Raw genomic sequence first — 18,143 nt, 5'->3', positions numbered from 1 at the left:
AATCGGAAAGGGGGACATTAAGGAAATAAGAGTCGGTTAGGGGCGACTATTAGATGGTGACTGGCGCCCCTAACGCAGGGTTTTATTTGCAGGACTGTAAGGCTAGGAGGGAGCAGCCTGAACGGACAAGAGAGAGGGAGCACAAAGGCAGGACTGGGTCCCCAGAGAGAGGATGGGTGAAACATCGGGACAAATGGAAGCAATCACATAGACTCATCATGAATCCAAGGGGCACAGGTGTCCAGGAAGAACAAAACAAAAAACAAAACACGTGAAGCCAGCGCACTCCAAAGAGATGACCCGCAAGGGACAGAACCCGCGGACTTGGAGACCCCAGCGTGGCGCGAGCCCGCACACCAAGCACCGCGGAGCAAGGCATGTTTTGCAGGGCGGGGCCACAGTGCTCAGCCAGCCGCGCCGACCATGGAAACGTCCGCCGAGCTGGCCCAGACGCCTCATTAAGGCATCCGGGTCTTGGAGAAACATCCTAAGCAGGGATGCTGCTATTGGCTCCTGCTACTGGCATGATGTCACCATCCGCCAATCTGAAGTCAGTTGAGCCTCCCAGGCTAAGGGGTTAATGAAAGAGATAATTAACTCTTCCTAAACCAAAGGAGCCTGCAAAAACAGTGCCATTCATGTCTTATGGCTATTCTTTGCCAGGGTAGGGAAGTGAGGAAGTGGAATTGGAAATGAACAGTAAAGACAGTGAAACTCAAAAGTGTGAGATTTTATGGAAATTAACTCATGCTATGTTTTGTAGCTTTTTAAATTCACTGGCTGTAAGACTTTTCCTTTGTTATTAAATAATCTCCCAATGCATAGTATTTAATAGCTGCAAAACTTTTCAACTTAATGGACATTCCATAAGTGCACCAGTATATAAATCTATGCTATCATTTTTACTGGCTGCAAGGAATCGTATTGTATGTATAAAGAATAATTTATTTTAAAAGTGCCCAGGCCACTATTGAAAATAATGCTGCAGTGAACTATTGTATATTCATTGCATTGTAGGACACTTGTCCAATGAATTAATTAGGATAAATTCCTAGAAGTGAAATTCCTAGAAGTGAAATTCCTGTGTCAACATTACAATACGTGTTCTCAGATTGCTCTCCAGAAATGTAAACAGTCTACGGGAATGTCCAGTTGTTTAAACCCTAAACAAACTTGTATGTTTTCAATCTCTTACATCTTTGATAATCTAGTACAAAATGATAGCTCATGAATCTCTTAATTCATTTCTTTTGTTATTAATGATGTTGACCATGTTTTCCTGTATTCAATGGCCTTTTATGTTTCTTTTCTGAGTTATCTTCTTTGCCCATTTTTATATCAGGAGGTTTGTCTTTTTCTAATCCATTTGCAAGATCTCTAATTTCCACTTGACAGTATTTTCTTGACTTTTTTTTCATCGGGGCATAGAAGGTGTATAGTTTTCCTTTATTATGCTATTTTGTCAGGCTTTTGTTTCTGTGTTCAGGTACTTTTGTAATGCATCTGGACAACTGTCCTGTTTTTTCTGTGCTGTGGAATAGTTTATGTAGTATGCTCCTGGAAAGTTTAAAGAACCAGAGACATTATTGGAGGTAATTCTTTGACTACTTAAAAACTATCTGACATAATTTTAGTCAATTCAGTTCAATTATTCTGTTCTTTATTAAATTAAAATTTTTATTTTAGTTCAGTTAAAGTTTTAAATAAAACGTCATTAAAATTTCTTTGTCAAAAAGGGCTAGTATCCAAAATCTATGAAGAGCTCACCAAACTCCACACCTGAAAAACAAATAATCCAGTGAAGAAATGGGCAGAAAACATGAATAGACACTTCTCTAAAGAAGACATCCAGATGGCCAATAGGCACATGAAAAGATGCTCAACGTTGCTCCTCATCAGGGAACTACAAATCAAAACCACACTCAGATACCACCTCAGGCTAGTCAGAGTGGCTGAAATGAACAAATCAGGAGACTATAGATGCTGGCAAGGATGTGGAGAAACGGGAACCCTCTTGCACTGTTGGTGGGAATGCAAACTGGTGCAGCCGCTCTGGAAAACAGTGTGGAGGTTCCTCAGAAAATTAAAAATAGATCTACCCTATGACCCAGCAATAGCACTGCTAGGAATTTACCCAAGGGATACAGGAGTGCTGATGCATAGAGGCACTTGTACCCCAATGTTTATAGCAGCACTTTCAACAATAGCCAAATCATGGAAAGAGCCTAAATGTCCATCAACTGATGAATGGATAAAGAAATTGTGGTTTATATACACAATGGAATACTACTTGGCAATGAGAAAGAATGAAATATGTCCTTTTGCAGCAACGTGGATGGAACTGGAGAGTGTTATGCTAAGTAAAATAAGTCATACAGAGAAAGACAGACACCATATGTTTTCACTTTTATGTGGATCCTGAGAAACTTAACAGAAGACCATGGGGGAGGGGAAGGAAAAAAGAAAGAAAGAAAGAAAGAAAGAAAGAAAGAAAGAAAGGAAGAAAGAAAGAAAGGTTAGAGAGGGAGGGAGCCAAACCATAAGAGACTTTTAAAAACTGAGAACAAACTGAGGGTTGATGGAGGGTGGGAGGGAGGGGAGGGTGGGTGATGGGCATTGAGGAGGGCACCTTTTGGGATGAGCACTGGGTGTTGTATGGAAACCAATTTGACAATAAATTTCATATTTAAAATAAAAAAAATCTTGGAAATGAAAAAAAAATTTTCTTTGTCAAACATTTACAAATTAGTAGTATTCACTTGGGTACAAATGCAAAATTCAAAAAGAAGACAGTGCAAGTTAAGTTCCCCTCTTTTCTCTGTCCCCAAACATCTATATCCTCTTCCCATAGGCAAGCACCATTACTGGTTTATTATGAATCTTTCCAGAGATATACTAAAATAACAAAAGCACATCCTTTCTTTTAAGTACAAAATAGTCACAGATTCTAAATATCTTCATTTTGCTTTCTAAAAACATATTTTGAAGATTTTATCTTATATAACACGCAAGAGTTACCTCATTCTTTTTAAGACTGTATATTGTCCCATTGTATGGAACTTATAATTTACTTATGTACATCATTTTTTTTAATTAAGGTTTTTTTCTAATATTTGCTTTTATAAATGATGCTACAGTAACTATCCTTACATGTAACTATCAAATCTGTGAATTGCTTTCTTTTGTTGTTATTTTTAAAAATTTTTTCTTTAACATTTATTCATTTTTGAGAGACAGAGTGCAAGTGGGGGAGGGGCAGAGAGAGAGGGAGACACAGAACTGGAAGCAGGCTTCAGGCTCTGAGCTGTCAGCACAGAGCCCAATGCGGAGCTTGAACTCACAAACCGTGAGATCATGACCTAAGCCAAAATCAAGAGTTGGACACTTAACTGACTGAGCCACCCAGGCACCTAGAAAACACATGCTTAATGATGAAATGTTGAAAGCTTTTTTCCTGAAGTCAGGAGCAAGACAAAGATGTTCACAATCACTGCTTTTCTTCAGTATCTTTTTGGAGGCCCTAGGTAATGGGATAAGGCAAGATAAAGAAATAAACGGCATAAGGATTGAAAAGGAAAAAATAAAACTCAGTATTTGTAGGTGATACAATTATTTGTGTAGATAATCAAAACAATTTACATATAAATTATTAATAAATAAGCTTGGCAAGAAACTAGAATTTGAAATTTAAAAAAGGCATTTCAACAAAAGACTTTTTCAGTAATACTGAAAAATTAAATATTTAGGAATAAATATAACAAAATATTTTGATGACTCTACACAAAATTATAAAAGGTTTTGAAATTTAAAAAAAATCTCTCTGATTAAAAAAAGCTTTTGAAAAAATTGAAGAAGATCTAAATAAATGACAAATATACCATGTTCATGGATTGTAATATTCAATCAAAATTAAGAAGATGTCAGTTCTACCCCAATTGGTCTATAGATGCAACACAATTCCAGTCAAAATTTCACATGATTTATAAAAATAATACTGGGTAGATTTTAGAGTCAAATGTAAAAAGCAAAAAGTCCTTTCAAATGTGAAATAAAATAAGTGAGTATTTTTAAAACCTTGGTGGAGGAAAATAAACAAGGCACACACAAATATTTATAATGAAAAGACTGATGAACTTGACTACGTTAAGATTAAGATGTTTTGTTCACCAAAAGAAGTCATTAAGAAAGTACTCATACAAGCAACAGAGTGGGAGAAGATATTTGCAAAACCTAATCTAACTAAGGGCTTGAATTTAGGATATATGAAGAAGTAAAGATGGGCTTTAGTATAGTTCTCTAAAACCCAGACCAAAATGGAACACGAAAAGAAACGTTTTCATTTGCTATATGTATTCTTTCCCCATTCAGAGAACCAAAAGCCCGGGGTGGGATGATTAGGAGGGAACCAGAACCCTCATTATTCATAACTGGGCATTTGCTTCTGCACTGACGTGTCTTTGCTCTGCATTTTGTGCGGCTGACCACGTTAGGAGCAAGTTGGGTGCTCAACACTGTCTAGGGTGGTGCACTGTTCTCTCCTTATGCAAAGGTAACTAGGAGCAAGAATTATAAACAACGTTAATAGTCTAATTTTGCAAATCCATATTTAAAAAAATTGTATGATGAACATGTATTTTAAAATTAGAAAACAAAATTCTAAGCCTTATAATAAAGTGCGAAGCAGCAGGGTGGCGGTACCATGATGTAAAATATCGACTACGGTAAAACCCCCATCCGCCTTCAAAATATCTTTCCTGGGTTCATACTTCCATATTTGAAATGTTACCATATGCTTCCTCCAGTTCAAGAATTCCACTCTCCCTGTGGGTTCCCCTTTAAAAATTCTAGATTCATATTCAGCTCTTGTGTTAGCCGTTCTAAATCATTGTCTCCATCAGGTGCTTTAGGAAATACAGGAGTGAGAACGATTGTTTCCTGAGTCACAGAAAGCCTCTCAGAGGGGTTGACAACTGTGCTGGGATTTAAAAGGTAAATAGGAGCCAGCCAGCCAGAGATGGTGGAAGTCACTGCAGCCATGAGGAAGGACAGTATATGCAAAGGTGAGTGGCTGGAAATTGTGTGGCATCTTTGGGGAGCCAACTGTATTTTGTTGTAGCTTAAAAGGTGTTCAGTGTATAGTGTGTGTGTGTGTGTGTGTGTGTGTGTGTGTGAGGGGTGAGGTGCAGAAGGGGAGAGTGCTGTGCATGCAAGGCGCTGGGGACACACAGAGAGGTTTAGATTTTTTCTTGTAGGTGCTGGGGAGCCATTGAAGGCTCTAAGGAAGGTCAAGGTATGATCAGGAGCAGGTTTCCCCTTTTTCTCTTTCCCCAGCCCCTAGCCCAGTGAGGTTATTCTCTGTGTGAGGAAAGAATGGCCATAATGGCTTGGCTTCCACAGCCATGATGCTCATTACTTAAAGAACCACAGTCACTCATGGTCCTTGGAAGGACTTGTCTGGTGTCATCCCTGGGGAGCTGAGGGCATCACTGGAGTCCTCAGAGTCTCAGCAGCCAGGATGATGTCATGCTTTATGTGACTTGAGTCGTTCCCCCAGGGACAGCTCTCAGTGTGGCGGAGAGTGCATGCCCACAGGCTGAAGAAAGCCAAAGATGACTAGCTGAGATACAGGCTGAGGTAAAAGCCCAGAAGCGGCTTGTGATGTTTTGTTGAATGTTTCACATGAAGTTGACAGTGGCTTCCAATCTCTCCATTTCCAGATCAGCTCTGCTAGGGAAAATGGTAGTAAGTCCTTCTGTGCCAGACTTCTGACATAGGTCCTATTCCCTTTGGCCTGTTGGGCTCCTCTGTGCACTCCTTTCTCGTCTTCCTCAGCATCCATGAAGGCAGACATTAAATTATGACAGATTCTAGCAGCTCATCTGGGGAATAGTTGTTCAGAACTTGAAACACATAACCCATAAAGTAATAAAAGTTTGCTTCTCTTGCTTTGGAATGAATCCATCTACTGCCTCTATCCCCAAAAGTTTCCTTCTTCTCTGCTTCCCTCTTCCCAGGATGTGTCTGGTACATTCTGAGTTCATAGCCTGCTGGATTAATCCCCATCATGTGTTTTGTTGAAATGTACCACCCAAAGGAAAGAAGGGAGCAGACGAAACAATACACTGTCTTCCTTCTTTCTTCTTTCTGGACTCCTTAGGAGTCACAGCAACAGTCCTGGTCAGGGGTCTTAGGTGTGACCCAGCTCAACCTTTTCATCTCACAGGCTGGGAACTTGAATCCTCCTACCTTTCTCCCTCTGAGGGAAGCCCCAGGAATCCCGTGCATCAAGTGCTGTGACCAAATTCTTGTGCCAAAGACTGGGATTTCTGAGGCCAGTTCATTCCCTGTCATGTGTTTCTTCGTGGTTTATTCATGCCTTCCTTAATCCCAGAGTGTTTGAGACTCTGCCAGGCAGTGAGATTCACAGAGTTTAAAAATTTCAGAAGTTCTTGGGCTCAAGAAGCTCACGGTCTAATGGAGAGACGGTAAAATACATTGTGAATGTTTAGTGTCAACATTCTGCTTGAGGCCAGAGAGGAGGAGGGGAAATGGGGAAGGCAGGGGGCACCCTATAAGGGGGCAGAAAGAATGAGCAGGAGAAGGTGGCCTGGAAGAAGAATGGGGTCATGACCTGCACTGTCTGGATTATAAACTACTTGAAGCCTTTTGGATTTCTGAATTTTGTTTCTATGATATCGACCTACACAAAACATTTACTCCTGGGATTGGTGCAGCGTGGAGTCTTGGAGCCAGCAAGCCTTGGCTCGTTGTCTGGCTCTTTCCTGTACATAGCAACGTGACCTTGGCCAAGTTAGTGAACCCCCTTGGGACTCAGTTTCTTTATCTGTAAAGCAATAATTGCCATCCCTGCCAGATAGGTTTGTTCTGAAAGTTAAATGAGATAATCTATGTCAAGCACCCAGCAGAGCTGGACTCACGCAGGAATCAGTATGTGGCAATGTTGCTGGTGTTCTCTCAGGCTGGGATTCCAAGAAAATACGCCCAAACACTCCCACATTCTAAGGTGAGGAGGTGGGACCCTGATATAAGGGCACTGATACCTTGTTTAGCCATCCTCAGCCGACCGCCCTTTTTCAACTTGTAAGAGAAGCTGGAAACCAAAAAGTAGGGCTGAGGTGAGAGGGAGGATTCCTTGGAGGAGTGTTGTGGGGATCCTGTGGGTTCCACCCTCCCTCCCAACCCCCCAGCTCCCCTACCCCCATGCTTCCACCACCACTGAGAATGAACTATGTGTGCCCTTCTCTTATCCCAAGACCAAGGGAAGGAATTTTGCAGGGGCCCCCTAGAATACTTCCTATATGAGCCCAGAGGTCACAGTGGGCTGGCATCTCAGTATTGCTTGAGGAATCAGACTAGGAGGGTCCACACTTGGCCAGCGCCTCTGATGGCAGAGAGAGGCTGCTGCATGGGGGCAGGATGGCTTGTCAGAACAAAGCACAAGGGAGGATCTCACATGTGATGTGGTCAGCGTGACAAGCTTTCTAGGGTTGCCTTAGATTCCATCCAAGGGGGCCGCCTGGAGGGGAGAGGGGCCCTAGATACAGAAGCTGGTGTGTATCTCCCTTACCCAGAGGCTGCTAGAGCAATCAGTTACAGAGGCACCCATCCACCCACCAGAAAGGAGCTGCAAGGGAGAAAGGCCAGAAATGGGAGTGGGCGCTCTTTGAAGAACCCTCCCAAGTGCTCCAAAGGAAAAGCCAGTTCTGACGCCTTCGAGGCCCAGAGAAGACAATTCATCATCATGACTGAGGCATCCTCAGAAGACCCTTCTCCTCCCCACCCCCAGGGGGGAAAGAAAGCAAGGCAGAGACTTGGAGAGGAGCTGACCCTGGCCCCAAACACCCCCAGGATGGAGGGAGACAGAAGTGGTAACTTCTAACAAAGTTGGAAATCTTTATGGAACACACTAATTCTAGAACTGAGGCTGCTTTAGAAACTGAGAAGAGTGTACACGGAAAAGTTGTGGGATTTGCTGGGATTTTCATCCCGGAACATTGACTGTCTGTCACAAGATATATTTGTTCACTTGCATTTTTAAAAAATGTTTATTTATTTATTTTGAAAGAGAGAGAGCATGAGTGGGGGAGAGTCAGAGAGAGAGAGAGAGAGAGAGAGAGAATCCCAAGAGAGCCTCACTGTCAGCGCAGAGCCCCATGCAGGGCTCAAACTCACGAACCATGAGATCATGACCTGAGCCAAGATCAAGAGTCAGAGGCTTAAGGCGATGGAACCACCCAAGTGCCCCGACTGCATTTTGATTTTACTATTAGTTCACTGAATACACCACTTAAGAAAGCCAGTGCCTTACACATGCTGACCTCTCAGCCTGAAATGTCCTCCTCACCCCTACCCCCCACCCTGTTCCTGCATCTAAATGCAAGCCCATCACGGTCTCCTTTAGAAAGTCTCTCTTGACTCTCCTTGTCCCCTGCTTTCCTTTGCGGAGAGAGAAAGGCCACACCCGCACACCTGTTTGATTCCAGGAGGACAAAAGCTCCCCAATACCCCAGCCTTGGGGGAAGAGACTATTCTTTATAATAATTCTTTTTTTTTTGCCACTCCCACACAGTGTTGTTTCATCAGATTTATTTAGTATAATTTACCAATGGTAAAATAAACTCATTTTAAGTTCAGTGAGTTTTAACAAATATGTAAACCCATGGCCATCACTACCACAATCAAGATATGGAATGTTTCTCTCACCTCAGAGTTCCCTTGTCCCTTCCCTAGATAATCCTCACCCCTGCCCGGGCCCAGGCAACCCCGATCTGCTTTCTATTTTTTTTTTTAATTTTGTAAACTTTTATTCAGTTTTGAGAGACAGAGAGAGACAGAGCACGAATGGGGGAGGGGCAGAGAGCAAGGGAGACACAGAATCCGAAGCAGGCTCCAGGTTCTGAGCTGTCAGCTCAGATCCTGATGCAGGGCTCAAGCACCCAAACCATGAGATCATGACCTGAGCCGAAGTCGGACGCTTAACTGACTGAGCCACCCAGGCACCTCTCCGATCTGCTTTCTAATACTCCAGATGAGCTCTGTCTTTCCTAGAGCTTCTTGTAAGTGAAATTGTACATGACAATTCAGGTTTAATCAAGAAAAAAAATCTGTCTAGATAAGAAAAAGCCAATTTCTTTCTGGAAAATGAGAAAGTCGGTTTAAAATGTGAGTTGTTCTCAAACCAATATTTATTCTCCCTGGAAAGTAAACCCACTGAAATATAATCTTTCTGATTATATTTTCCAATTAGCTGAAAATCTCTGCCTCCTTCTCCATCGCCCCTCCTCCAGTCTATCTGTTTCCATTTTCCTTTGATGTCTTATTTATTTTGCTAGAATATAAAAATGTTATTGGCATTCTGTTTATGGGTATGTCTAATTTCCTTGGATTTGGATACAAATTGATTTTGCATGGGCTCATACATCTTCAAGATTGCTTTGCTTGCATTCGGACTACTCATCAATCTAACATGTTTTCAAAGACGTTAAGCGACTCGAGGTGGATTCCAAATGAAATGAATGAAATTCACCATGGTTTTTGTCATCGTGGCAAGGTTGTATGTATTTCTTCCTTTTCTGCCTTTCTTTGTAACCTACCTTTACAGTCTTCTGTGTCCCTAGTGTCCCTTTAACCTAAATTCTGTAGGGGAGGTACTGGTTGCTCCCCTCCCAACCCCCACCCCCCATACATTCCTGAGTGGGATCAGGAGGCAGTGTGCCAGGTGACTCCAGAGATGAATCCATCTCCCTGGTTCCAGCAACTTCCATGTACAGACAAGAACTGGATGCCTGGCTGGTAGCCCCCCTCTCCCAATCCCCAGCCCTCTGACAGCCTGTGGTAGAGGTGCTTTTGTTAGCTGCTGCAATCACCAAAGGAGGAATCTCGTTGAGGGGTTCAGCCCCTGGGAATTCTGCACGGGAGGAGAAACAGCTCTAGTGCTAGGGGCCAAGATGTGCATAAAAGCAAATATTCTCCTGTCCCAGGCTTTCTTCTTTTTTACCTAATCCAATGGAAGTGTTCTGCCATTGGCAATTAAATTTTGTCCCAAGGCGTTGTTTGCACTGAGCACAATGTTGCTGTGTTACGACTGGTGGCTGACCCCGATGGAGTACCTGTGTGGGATGTCTGCTCAGGTCTCCACAAAGGCTGCACTCTGAGAATGGTACCCGTGCAAATTCATACCATGCATCCCAGCCCTGGCCCAGATCCTTGACATCAGATACCCACACCTGATTGAAACTGGGCCAGACGGATTCTCTTGCTTGAATATTTGAAACTGGGATTGAAAGAGGGGCTAACAGGTCTCTCATCTCAGGAAACATGGGATGACCAAGGCTCAGGAAGCAGGGTCTATCATGGAGATGGAAGGAAATAGCCTTGGATATAGATGCAGATGTGGATAGCAGTGAGCACGCGGTGTGAGGGGCACATCCATGTAAGGAGAGGGGAGGCAGGGAGAGAGGGGCAGAGGCACAGAGGGAGGGAGAGAGGGGATGGGGGGAGGCTGCTCGGATTCTGTTGGCTTCCGTCCCCAGTTCCAGCCCAGCTGTCCCTTTGTGTTGGTTTCTGCGTGATATTCCTGTAAACGTGAATGAACTTCCTGTTTATGCTTGAGGTAGTTTGGAGTAGTATCCTGCTATTTTGCATCCAAAAGATTCTGAAAAGGTTGCACCAGGGGCCTCAGGAAAGTTGCACACAACCACCTAAGTGGGCCATTTCAGGGCTTGGAAACAGTAAGGATTCCACCATCCCCGAACAGGGAGGAGTGTTGAATGGAGCACAGACGGCACCAGCCGGTGAAATCAGTGTCAGGGTTTTGGGAACTTGGACAATCTTCCTCCCGAGCCAGAGGCCGTAGCAGGCTCCAAAAGGCCATGTTGAAGGATGTCTGACTGTGCTGGCTCTTCGCTGGGACTTCAGTGAGGTGCATGGAGGCATGGACCAGTCTGTGGCTGCCCAGCTTACTGTGGAGGGGGGAAGCGGGGCGGTTATGCTGCTGGGCTCCTGCGTGTCCTCTGTGCTGATGGGAGAGGAGCTGAGACCACCCGGGTCCACTCTCAAAGTGGACTCAGCCAGCGGCAACTCATAACACGTGCAGCAGCCTGCATTGAGAACTGAATGCGGTGCACCACTTATGAAACAGGGAGGTCCTGGTGCTTGGAAAGAAGTCACCTGGGACGCACCGGGGGCACGGGGGGACCCTGAGCCTTTGATGCTTTCTCCAAGTCTGTCTGCTGTGCCCTCGTGCTGGGCAGAAGTGGTGATGCCTGTGCCGTGAAGCACAGTTTAGGATCCGGTTTGGGATGCTCCACTGGGCTAATGAGGCGAAAGAGACTGTGTCCACTGCCCTCTCCACCCTAAGGAGAAACACGTGAAGTGGAGAAGCCAGGCACAGCCCTCAGGTGTCCGTCTAAGAAACTGAAGCCTCCCAGACATGGCCCACCTCTGGCTGTCCAGTGTAGCCAGCTGTCTAGAAAAGGCTTCCAGCAAATTGAGCTTCCCTAAATTAAATCAGCGGGCTGCCAGTTGAGGTTTTATAGGCATTACGCTGCCAGGAAAACCGCACAGGGTCTTTAGAGCAACACAAATCCACTGCACAGGGCTTCTCAGTCCCTGAGTCAAGCCCAGACCCAAGCTCAGAAGCTACGGGCTCCCTTCAGAAGATTTTCACGACCCCCTCGCCAGCTCCTCTCCAGTCTTCTCCCAGGGGTGGCTCTGGAGGGCCCTGGACAAGGCCACATCCTCAACGGGCAGAGCGTGGAGTGGCTCCATCGAATAACCAGGGACCTGCAGGAGTCAGCGCTCGACGGCCACAGCTTTGTCAGATACCCAGCCGCCGACACAAGCCGCCCTGGATTTTTCCCTCCTTGTCCACATTTAAGTGGGACCTTCACGCTAATTACCCAGTCTCTCTCCCAGTGTTCGCTATCAGATAGGATATGATGGTGGATTTTTATCATTTCCTCTATGGACAGGACCAGCTCGAGACTGACTTGGAGGAGAAAGAGGCCCTGTGTAGGATCAGGGCCTCCACGAGAGGAGGTGAAGGCATTCACCTTGGCGGGCATGTCTGTGCTGTGTGATGTGACCGCACCACCATGACATGAGGCAGGGGCTCCCAGCCCTGATATGGCTGGTTGATTTTGTTCTCTTGGGGATTTTGCATTGAATCAGAGAGAGAGCTACTGGGTTTCCCTGTGTGGCCCAACAACAAAGGATACCAGCTCCAGCAGAAGGCAATGGGGTCCTTGATGGCTGTGAGAAAGCCACATGCATGGAGCAGCAGAGACTGCAGTCTACAAAGAAGGGCGCGGCTTTGCAGAGAGAGATGGGGACAGAGAGAGAAACAGAGAGAGACAGACAGACAGATAGATAGACAGAGACAGGGAGACACATTCTGATTCATGACTGCTTTCCTGGTTCTTGTTTTTGGGGAGAAGGTGTTGTACTCTTTGCTTTGGGTTCCATGAAATATCCCAGATACTCCTCTTACCTTCAAACAAACAAACAAAACAAAACAAAGCAACCCCAAAATCCACCTTTTAGTTTTGAAATAATTCTAGATCTGGAGGAAGTTGCAAAGATAGTATAGAGAAGTCCCATGTACCCCTCACTGTTTCCCCCATGGTTGCAATTCACATAACGATAGTACAACATCAAACCAGGAAATTGACATTGGTGTAACGTGTGTCATTTTTTTTAATAAAAAAATTTAAATGTTTATCTATTTTTTAGAGAAACAGAGTGCAAGCAGGGGATGGGCAGAGAGAAACAGAGACCCAGGACCCAAAGCAGGCTCCAGGCTCTGCGCTGTCAGCACAGAGCCTGATTCAGGGCTCGAACCCACAAGCTGTGAGATCATGACCTGAATCAAAGTCGGACGCTTAACTGGCTGAGCCACTCAGGCGCTCCTGATGTGTGCCCTTTTATCATATGTGTAGATTTGCAATCAAGATATAGAACTAATCCATCCCATAATCATCTTCTTGTTATCTCTGTGTAGCCACACTTCCTCCCACTGTTCCTAATCCCTGGCAACTACCAATCTGTTTTTCACCTCCATAATTTGAGAATATGCTACAAGTGGAATCATATAGTTTGTGGCCTTTTGAGGCTGACTTTTTTTTACTCAGCATAATTTCTTGGGATGCATCCAACTTGTTATGTGTCTCAATCATCCATTCACTGTTCTCACGGACTAGTGTTCCGTGGTATGGAGGTACCATATTTGTTTAACCATTCACCTCTCAAGGGACAGGCTGGTTTTTTACAGTTTGGGGTTATTACAAATAAAGCTGCTTTGAGCATTTGTGTACTACGTCTTTTTTGTGAACATGTTTTCATTTCTCTGGGAATAATGCCCAGGAGTGCAATTGCTGGGCTGTATGGTGAGTTCATGTTTTGTTTTGTTTTGTTTTGTTTTGTTTCAAAGAACTGATAGACTCTTTTCTGGAGTGGCTGCACCATTTTACATTCACACCAGCTATCTATATGAGAGTTCCAGTTTCTCCTCATCATTATCAGCATTTGATATTGTCGTTTTTTTATTTTACTTGTGCTAATCTCATTGTGGTCTTAAATTGTATCTCTCTTATCGCTAGTTTTCATGCATATATTTGTTGTTGGTATATTCTCATTGATGAATGTCTCTTCACATCTTTTGCCCCATTTTTTCCCCTTGGCAATCGTATATTTCTTACTACCCCCAAATTCAACACTCATCTCATTAAACTTATTTGTAAAACACTGATATATGAAGTGGGGGTGGGACAGGAGAGGCTACCTGCTTCTTCCATGTCTGCAAAGAAAGCTCTTTTTGGATGACAATCCCATGTGCAGATCTGAGCATAAGCACATGACTGTTATTCTTAGCCATAAGCTAATAAAAAAAAGGAAGAACACATTTCTAAATCATACTATGTTTATACCATAGTCACATTTTAGTTGGCAGAACTGCTCCCAGGACAGACAGGGTAGAGATCTGTCATGCAGGGAAAAGTAAGTGAAGGTTTTTGTAAAGCTGGAAGAGAGAAGTACTACGCTCACACGGGCATTGCTACAGCAGCTTCTGACAATGGTGCGGGGAGTGGCGGGGGTGGGGACCAGCGGACAGGAACCAGGGGACCTCCAGAGGTCATTGGCCCATGCGTTTGCTCTGCCGCCACTGCTGTTTCTCAAGTGAGAGGCAGCTCCTCCCATCATATTTTCATCTCTGTTATCTTCTTGAGGGTCTGTCGAAATCAGGGAGTTATGGCATCAGACTGTTTCTTCAGGAGGTTTCTACCTGCCTTGCTCCTTTTAATCAAGCCTTCCTGAAGGGCTGTGCCATTCGCATGGGAGAGGTCTGTTGGGTCTTTGCCTATATTCTGAAGGTGACTGTTTGGCTCAGGTCCCAGCTACAGTACCTTCCTCTGGGAGTCAGATGTATGTCCTCCCCATTCTCTAAAGGGTGTGTGTGTGTGTGTGTGTGTGCGCGCTCCCTGTTAAGCTCTGATATAAATGCTCCTGTTTTGTTAAGTTTGAAACCGGTTTCTGTTACTTGCAAACTCGTGGGTAGTCTACTTTGAATTCAACCATAATAATAGCTAACATTTATTGAGCACATACTTTGCATCAGGCACTGTTCTTTGCTTTTTTTTGAGAGAGGGTGCAAGTGAGCAAGGGACAGAGAGAGAGAGAGAGAGAGAGAGAGAGAGAGAGAAGCGTGGCTCACCTGAAGTGGGGCTTGTGCTCGCCCAATGTGGGACTCAAACTCACAAACCATGAGATCAAGACCTGAGCTCAAGTCAGGTGCTTAATGACTGAGCCATCCAGGCACCCCTCAGGTAGTGTTCTGACTCATAGGGTTTAGCCCCCTTGATAAATGTTGTTTTTATAAACACCATATGTTGTTCCAAACATTAACCACCATTACAATTAGTTTACAACTACTTACCAGCATAAACAGCTTTGGCAATCCAGGATTGCCTAAATTTGAGCTGGCTAAGTGTTATTTGTATTTCAGTTGATTGAAAAATCTAAGGTGCGCCTGGCGGGCTCAGTCTGTACAGCATGCTACTCTTGATCTCGGGATTGTGAGTTCAAGCCCCACATTGGGCGTGGAGCAGACTTTAAAAAAAAAAAGGAAGAAAGAAAGGAAAGGAAAGGGAAGGAAAGGAAAGGAAAGGAAAGGAAAGAAAAGAAAAGAAAAGAAAAGAAAAATCGAAGCCACTGATGTCATGAGAGTGCACGAGTCATGATAGCCATTCCTCAAGTGAAATAGCATTGCTCGGACATTGTTTTAAAATTATATAGCACGCACATTTTTATTCATTTTAGGTAAATATCTGACAATGTTCAATTCAATAAATTATATAGAAGAAACCTCCCAAACTTTCATCTAAAAAAGGGCACAAAATAAAAGCTCATTTATTTTACGTTGTATAGTTTTTAGAAATTGCACCGGTGTCAGTGTAGCAGCCTGCACGTGCAGTGATCAGATAGTCTGAATTCTTGTACGTAGCAAGGACCATATTTCCTGAAGTTTGGAAAGCGACCAGAGGATTGTTGAGGGTCCCCCAGGTGAATGTGCAGCTAGCCTCGTAGTAGAACTACCTCTGCGACAGGCAGGGCCCCCTGGGGGCCTGGGCACTGACCTCTGGGTCCCAGGAAGTGTAAGTGTGACCTGGCGAGCCAGGTCATTGAACAGGGACTGCCGTTATATGCCTGGCTTTTGGATAATCATCTCTGCTGCTGCTTCTTTCCACACTTCAGAATCAACCGGAAGATGTGGAGCCCCCTTTCCCACACGTTAGACACTCGCGTTTCCACCCTTGGAAGGGGCGGATGAATGGAGTCCCACAGTGTAGCCAAGCCGCACATGTGTGTCCAGGGGATGGCCTCATGCGCCCATCTGAGTGTCATTGCCACAGTGTACCATGAGCTGTGAAAAGTGACAGCAGAGCAGTGTCGCTGATCCGCTCCTCATGGGCCCCTAGTCCCTTTGACTAATGTCCAGCTGCTGCATTTAGATGGATTGAACACAGACAGCGGGCTCGCCCGCAGCTGATGCAGCAGGCCCAGGGATGGCCTCTGCTCACCCACCTTCCTCAGTGGAGCTCGTGACACCTTCGGACACTGGGGTGTAAGGAGCACACCGTCCAGCTCCTTCCCCGCCGTCTCTTCCCTGATGACAACCCCACCCCTCTGAACCTCCCAGCTTTGACCTTGCTGATTTCTCTCCTCACTCTTTATCCTTTGCACTTGATGCTTGGAGCCTTTTCCACAATAACTGTGATTCTTTCTCTCTTCCACCCGGTACTTTATGCCATCTTGGGGAGGCTCTGGGACTCTCCCATCAGGTAAGGCTGGTAGAGGGGCTCCATGTGGCTTGCCCACCCTCCCTCTTCCAATATTACTGCCCCCCCCCATTCAAATCTAGGCCTCACCACTTTATGGGAGACTGTGCGAGTTACCTTGACCATTTGACTCCGTTTCTTGTATAAGTGGGGTGGCGAATCCCTTTCTCACCAGCTATAGTGAGATTTACTGATTATATATATATGATATATATGGTCCATCACAACGTAGTGTGTGTGTATATATATATATATAGTCCATCACAATGTAGTATATATATATATGTGTGTGTGTGTGTGTGTGTATATATATATATATATATATAGTCCATATATATATATATATATATGGTCCATCACAAGGTAATACAGATATAGATATAGATATGGTCCATCACAACATGGTGTGTATATAAATATATATATATAGTCCGTCACAACATAGTATATATACATTATATGTGTGTGTGTGTGTGTGTGTGAGTATATGGTGTATATGGTCCATATATATATATGTATATATATATATGGTCCATCACAAGGTAATACAGATATAGATATAGATATGGTCCATCACAACATGGTGTGTATATATATAAATATATATATATACACACACACACACAGATATATATATATATATATATATATATAGTCCATCACAACGTAGTACTCAAATGGTAGCTAAGTGACTCTAGAAACAAGGCAGCTTTCTGCATTTCCCTTCTCCCCCTCCTTGGTCTCCGGTTGTGATGTCCTGTCCTCCCCGCCTGGTCCCAGCCCCCTTCTCCTACCAGTCAGTGAGGGGGACTCTGAGCACTTCCCTCCCCTAGTAGCAGAGTATTTCTCATTGGCTGCCATCACCATGGCAACTCACTGTCTCCTCCCCACACCCCACCCCCCTTTCCAGAGCAGCAGATTGTGGAGTTCCAGACTTCTCAGCGCTGGGAGGGAGGAGGGGGGAGGGGAGAGAGGATGCCTTGACTGCAAAGGCGGCCACCGGGTTCTGGTTTACTTGGATTCCTGATACCAGCCTGGGAGGCAGTGTGGCCTCTATTATCTCTGCACATCCAGGAAACCATTTAGATACCCATAGGCACTCTTGATTCCGTTTAAAATGAGACAGCCCCGGGCCTGGGGGAGGGGGGGCTGGGTTCATGGCTCGTGGCGTGTGTGATAAGCATGTTGTTCCAACAAAAGAAGGGTTTTCATCCCACTGCCTTTGCAGGGCTGCTGGGGGTTACAGGACAGGACACGCGTGAGCAAGCATTGTGAACTCCAAAGGCTGTCAGGGGTCATTCGTTTTTCTGGTCACTCCCTCACCCCTACTCGGTGTGGTGGCCCAGAGTGGGGCAGTCTAGTGGGTGCTTTCTTCTCTTGATGCGAAGTGGCTGGTTTGGAGATATATGTCCACACGGGGCCCCTGGAGGACAGCACAGGGCACTGGACAGTGAGATGCCAACCCTGGGTCCCAGCTGTGAGGTCCGTGCCAGGGCCTGAGAACCTACTTCCTCCCCAGCACGCCTACAGAGTGGATACACAGGGCATCTTCCACCTGCACAAACTGATGTGCAAATGCTCTTCGGTGCTCTCGCAATTTAAAAACAATTTAAAGGCATGGGCTGAGCGAAGGTGACTTTCGTGTGTTCTCGGTCAGCAGGGATGTGGTGGTAGAGGGTGAGAGTCAGTGAAATTGACTGTGGGTGAACAAACCCTCCGTAAAAAGGGTGAGGTGATGAGATTCTGACACAGGCCACCACGTGGATGAACCTGGAGGACATGATGCTA

Source organism: Prionailurus viverrinus, chromosome B1 (genome assembly GCF_022837055.1).
Source record: "Prionailurus viverrinus isolate Anna chromosome B1, UM_Priviv_1.0, whole genome shotgun sequence".
NCBI lineage: Eukaryota > Metazoa > Chordata > Mammalia > Carnivora > Felidae > Prionailurus > Prionailurus viverrinus.
Note: the sequence above shows the minus strand (reverse complement) of the source record.